At 35.2% G+C, this 6,564-nt stretch overlaps 1 long non-coding RNA gene across 1 annotated transcript in view; it reads right to left on the minus strand.

Annotated features, from left to right (window-relative positions):
- The window catches only part of LOC137654929 (uncharacterized), an 11,493-nt gene extending 5,200 nt beyond the window's left edge, over window positions 1-6,293 (minus strand). Inside the window, exons 1-2 of the long non-coding RNA XR_011046759.1 lie at window positions 6,173-6,293; window positions 3,671-3,712 (exon numbers count right to left, since the gene is read on the minus strand). This is a non-coding gene — a long non-coding RNA (uncharacterized lncRNA). The remainder of the gene's footprint in view (window positions 1-3,670; window positions 3,713-6,172) is intronic.
- Between the last annotated feature and the right edge of the window lie 271 nt (window positions 6,294-6,564).

The raw sequence follows: 6,564 nt of genomic DNA on the forward strand, positions 1-6,564 counted from the left end.
CACCATCAACTACAGATGGTTTTGGTTGCTGCTGAAGTTGCCGATCGTTCGTTTTATATCGTCCGACCTATAGAAAGACACGGGATCTTCCGTTGGCAGATGAGCTTTGAAGATCATAATGTATGCGCCTTGAAGGATCCTTTGCTTGGGCTTTTGCGACGATATCTTATTAAAGGAGACTCTTGGAAAAAGTACGAGGCTTTGTATCGATGCAAAACGGATTGCGGGGAATGAGGATGGAGGCAGAATGGTTCAACTGAACGGTGAGTGACGAGTAATTCTTCAACAGGATTGTCCCAAAATTCACCATTGAAGTAAGGACATATCCAGACGACATTGGTAAATATATCATGTTGCTCGTCATTTACCTTGGCATGATAGTGTATGCAGAGAAATCGATAGTATTCATCTCATTACTCATTGCCCAGATAGGTAAAGAATAAATGCCTTCGGTTTCCCTGACGAATCTGACGAAGTGAGGACTCGCGGCACTGAAATCTCTTTTGAAATCTAGAAGGACACTGACGAACTAAGGAAAAGAGACAATGAAATCTCGAAAGAAACAGATAATCTAATGAAAGAAGATCTTGAAAACTAGAAGACAGGAGAGAACAGCGAAGAGGAGCCTCTAATGCCAGAGGTAGGACACCTAAAAATAGAGGGCCTCTAATGCTAGAAGTAAGGCACCTCAAAATATAGATCGAAGACCCTCTAATGCTAAAAGTATGGAACCTAGAAATATATGTCAAAGAACTTCTAATGCTAGAGGTGTGGGAGCTAAAAAGAAATCAAAGAACTTCTAATGCTAGAGGCGTGGGAGCTAAAAAGAGGTCAAAGAACTTTTAATGCTAGAGGTGTGGGAGTTCAAAAGAGGTCAAATAACTTCTAATGCTAGAGGTGTGGGAGCAAAAAAGAGGTCAAAGAACTTCTAATGCTAGAGGTGTGGGAGCTAAAAAGAGGTCAAAGAACCTCTAATGCTAGAGGTGTGGGAGCTAAAAAGAGGTCAAAGATCTTCTAATGCAAGGGGTGTGGGAGCTAAAAAGAGATCAAAGAACTTCTAATGCAAGGGGTGTGGAGCTAAAAAGAGGTCAAAGAACTTCTAATGCAAGGGGTGTGGGCGCTAAAAAGAGGCAAAGAACTTCTAATGCAAGGGGTGTGGGAGCTAAAAAGAGGTCAAAGAACTTCTAATGCAAGGGATGGGGGAGCTAAAAAGAAGTCAAAGAACTTCTAATGCAAGGGGTGGGGGAGCTAAAAAAAGGTCAAAGAACTTCTAATGCAAGGGGTGTGGGAGCTAAAAAGAGGTCAAAGAACTTCTAATGCAAGGGGTGGGGGAGCTAAAAAAGAGGTCAAAGAACTTCTAATGCAAGGGGTGTGGGAGCTAAAAAGAGGTCAAAGAACTTCTAATGCAAGGGGTGTGGGAGCTAAAAAGAGGTAAAAAAACTTCTAATGCAAGGGGTGTGGGAGCTAAAAAGAGGTCAAAGAACTTCTAAAGCAAGGGATGTGGGAGCTAAAAAGAGGTCAAAGAACTTCTAATGCAAGGGGTGGGGAAGCTAAAAAGAGGTCAAAGAACTTCTAATGCAAGGGGTGGGAGCTAAAAAGAGGTCAAAGAACTTCTAATGCAAGGGGTGTGGGAGCTAAAATAGGTCAAAGAACTTCTAATGCAAGGGGTGTGGGAGCTAAAAAGAGGTCAAAGAACTTCTAATGCAAGGGGTGTGGGAGCTAAAAAGAGGTCAAAGAACTTCTAATGCAAGGGGTGGGGGAGCTAAAAAAGAGGTCAAAGAACTTCTAATGCAAGGGGTGTGGGAGCTAAAAAGAGGTCAAAGAACTTCTAATGCAAGGGGTGTGGGAGCTAAAAAGAGGTAAAAAAACTTCTAATGCAAGGGGTGTGGGAGCTAAAAAGAGGTCAAAGAACTTCTAAAGCAAGGGATGTGGGAGCTAAAAAGAGGTCAAAGAACTTCTAATGCAAGGGGTGGGGAAGCTAAAAAGAGGTCAAAGAACTTCTAATGCAAGGGGTGGGAGCTAAAAAGAGGTCAAAGAACTTCTAATGCAAGGGGTGTGGGAGCTAAAATAGGTCAAAGAACTTCTAATGCAAGGGGTGTGGGAGCTAAAAAGAGGTCAAAGAACTTCTAATGCAAGGGGTGTGGGAGCTAAAAAAAGGTCAAAGAACTTCTAATGCAAGGGGTGTGGGAGCTAAAAAGAGGTCAAAGAACTTCTAATGCAAGGGGTGGGGGAGCTAAAAAGAGATCAAAGAACTTCTAATGCAAGGGGTGTGGGAGCTAAAAAGAGGTCAAAAAACTTCTAATGCAAGGGGTGTGGGAGCTAAAAAGAGGTCAAAGAACTTCTAATGCAAGGGGTGTGGAAGCTAAAAAGAGGTCAAAGAACGTCTAATGCAAGGGGTGTGGGAGCTAAAAAGAGGTCAAAGATCTTCTAATGCAAGGGGTGGGGGATAGAGGTCGCCGGCGAGGCTTTGGGGAAGGCGCGGCGGCGTCTGTGTTCTTTCTGATGCGTAAACTTGATTAAATACAAGTAAAAACATGGCATTAAATACGTATCATAAATACTAAACTCTTTCTTACCTTGACAGCACAAATTAAACCTAACAAGTTCCAACATGTAACTAAACGCTCCCAAAACACGAGTCAACCTGTTACTTCTGCTTGGAGGATATCCTCGCAAGTAAAAGGTAATCATTATGAATATGGAAAGAAAGATTTGCTTATACTTCTATTTTTTGTTTCAGAGAATTACCTTGTACTTCTACCTTATGCTTACAAGGATATCCTTCATTTTTATGAATACCTCCCATTGACGTAAATGAGTGTAACGGTCACCAACCCGTAAAAGATATAAACAAAGTAGGGTAAAAATTACGGTCGCCTGTATTTTACTGAAATACAGCGGAGAACAGTATGTTTTTAAGAATAATTTCGGACTAAAATTACGGTTTTCTTGAACAGTGTACCTAGAAGGCGGGAAACTGCCCTCTGGTATCTAAGAACTGGGCACACCTGTTTAAAACACACGAGTTCTTGATAACTGTTGGGAATTTATTGATTGAATGTCCCAGTTTTAGGGATAACAGTGAGTGATTCCTCTCTGGAGCTCGTAATGAGGATGGCAGGTACATCCTCACCAAGAATCTTGGAGATGTTGTGTATGATTCCAAGTGCATTTTTAAGTTCATATTGGAAGCTGGCCTTCTTATTCGTTTTTTTTTAAAGGAATAGAAATCTTGAATGTATTATTATAGAGTTATTTATCTATTTTTCATTTTTCTAGATTTGGCTATTAATTCTTAATTAATCATTCTTCAATCACCATTGATAACCATTAAGGTAATGATGCCAGATAATTACCAATCATTTATTCTTTCACTAGAAACAAAAGTCATGTACAGACTAGTGTCCGTACACCATAATAACTTGGAATCTTACGCTAACCCTATCAGATCCGGTACTTATCTTTATATTATTGCATATTTTAATACAATAGAACTTGAATCATAAAAAGATAACGATAAATGCAACCGCAATAACTTATAAATCATATCTTTTACATTACAACTATAGCTAACCTATTTGCAAAACATTCAACTCCTTATAAGTATTTTGAATAAAAATGATGAATAATTATTTGCAAATAACACAACGTTACTTGAAACAATTCTTACCTTTGTATCCACTGCATACGGAAAGAGGTGGGGCCGGGAACGCTTTGATAAAAAAGAAAAAGGATTGATAGTGAGTAGGATAACTGTAATCATCTTAGAATTAAGGAAATACAGATTGCTTTAAGCTCATGTTTTTATCATTTCATGGTATACATGCAAGCATATGTATATATACTATATATATATATATATATATATATATATGTGTGTGTGTGTGTGTGTGTGTGTGTATGTGTGTGTGTATGTGTGTATATATATGTATACATATATATATATATATATATATATATATATATATATATATATATATATATATATATATCAATACACACATATATATATATGTATATACATCATATATATATATATATATATATATATATATATATATATATATATATATATATATATATATATATATATATGTATATGTATATATATATATATATATATATATATATATCAATACACACACACATATATCTATATATATATATATATATATATATATATATATATATATATATATATATATATATATATATATACATATATTAATCATGTCCCTTCTACCTCCTCCTACAACCAAATAAGGCCATGGTGTTACTTCCTTCACCTCATTTATTGTCATATACTGTGTGTATGTGTGTATATATATATATATATATATATATATATATATATATATATATATATATATATATATATATGTGTGTGTGTGTGTGTGTGTGTACACAGTACACACACATATATATATATATATATATATATATATATATATATATATATATATATATATATATATATATATATATATATATATATATATATGTATATATATATATACATATAATGTATACCGTAAATATTCAAGAGCAAGTTCCAAACAACCAAAAATACGATTGGCCTCTCTTCCCCGGGGCAAAGAAAATTTATCACGCGTGTTTCATACAGGCTCATACACTGTAATGCTATTGCCTCTCTCTCTCTCTCTCTCTCTCTCTCTCTCTCTCTCTCTCTCTCTCTCTCTCTCTCTCTCTCTCTCTCTCTCTCTGATAATAAAAAAAACCTGTTTAAGCTTGTTTCACATTGTATGAAGTTTGTGTCATTGTTTCCCTCAACTGTTTGTATATAAGCTCGTTATCTTGTTAAATAAAGTCACTTACATTCACCTCGCCTTGCTGGTAGTACCTAACAGCTACCTGGCATCAAAAATGAAGAAATGGTGGATTTTATTGACGATAATAGAAACAGACTTGATCACAAAGGATGAAAAGTTACAAGGCACGAAAACATAAGCAAAAAGGGAATTTCAAAGATGGCTGTAGGAGGAAATAAACAGTTGTACATCTTTGTAACTCAAAAATGTACATACGTATGCACATGTAAGAACACAAACACATTTGTCTGTACGTAATAGCTTCTACGGCCCTTAAACTGTCTCTATCAAGGAATTTTTTCTTCGTAAACAGTGATAGAAAATCTGTATCAGTAACTATTACATTATTTATTTTCATAGGAACTACTGCCTGTTATGGAAAAGAGCCTGGTTTTAGGAAAAAAGGTTATAAAGATGTATTAGTTTAACTACTTACCGGTCATTCTATATTCTAGGTGCCATTCTTGATTGAAAAATCATTTTAGAAAAGATAGCTATACTGATTCCATCTCCAGTGAAATAAAAAAAAGAATAATGTTTTGAGAAAATATTATAAGAATTTTTAGTACTAGATCATCTTGGGAAAATTCGTCATTCTTTTTTTACTCTGCGTTGTTTTGAAAGTTGGTCTAATGCCTGAAAGCTCACACTCATCCTAAATTGTGGATAAAAAAAGTATGAGGTTTGTTAAATCGTCTATCCCTGATCTAAATATCACTCTATCATACTGTTGTTCTGTTAGCTAATCGTGCATATTATTCCTAATGTTTCATATATAATACTAACAGTCTAAATGTTATAAACTATTCTAAAAGTTTTATTTCACCTGTATCCAATTGACGAGTAATGTTCTTAATCAAATAATTGAATCAGTGTAACAAAAACTGAGCAATTTAAAAAGATTTTGATTCATTGTTTACCTAACAATCATTTATTAATCAGTGTTATTCGTTTTAATTTAATTTCATCTCTTTAATTACAAATTTATGCTTTTCTCCGTTTATTTTCCACACTGGTCTAATTAACCCTTTCGCCCCCAAAGGACGTACAGGTACGTTCTTGCAAAACACTGTTATTTACATGTTTTTGCATGTTTTTGATAACTTTATGAGAAACTTCATGCATTTTCCAAAAGAATGAGACCAACCTGACCTCTCTACGACAAAAATTAAGGCTGTTAGAGCAATTTGAAAAAATAAATATATAGCTAAATGTGCTCGAAATTTAACCTTATGGCAGGGGTAAAATTAACATGGGTCAGTGTTCTTGTAGCATTCTTTTTTTTATTATGATTGCAGCTTGGTTTATATCAATGATGATGATAACGATGAATTATTACTTACCTTCATACTGAAACTTCAATCCCGGCAAAATACTTGTCCCATTTGTCACTAGCGTGACGTCCACGACACTACCAGCTGTGCAATGAACTACAGGTGGCGTCGATGATTCACAGTATGTCCCCCTGTATAGAGAGTACGGTATTATTACTCAAGAAATCTTTAGGGGTGGGGTCGCAAGCCCTACGCCATAACTTGACTCAAGCGAATTCGGATAGTCATCCAGAGTTCGAGGGACTAACAAAGGACGTCGATTCTGAACAGTAGAACTTCAAAAGTTCAAAGTTGCAACAAATTCTTTTATGTTGAACAGACTGATAAGAGTCTTTTTTATAGTTATGTATGAATTATCTGTGTTAATGTTGTTAATGTTTTTTAAATATTTTATCTTAATT

Source organism: Palaemon carinicauda, chromosome 16 (assembly GCF_036898095.1).
Source record: "Palaemon carinicauda isolate YSFRI2023 chromosome 16, ASM3689809v2, whole genome shotgun sequence".
Taxonomy (NCBI): domain Eukaryota; kingdom Metazoa; phylum Arthropoda; class Malacostraca; order Decapoda; family Palaemonidae; genus Palaemon; species Palaemon carinicauda.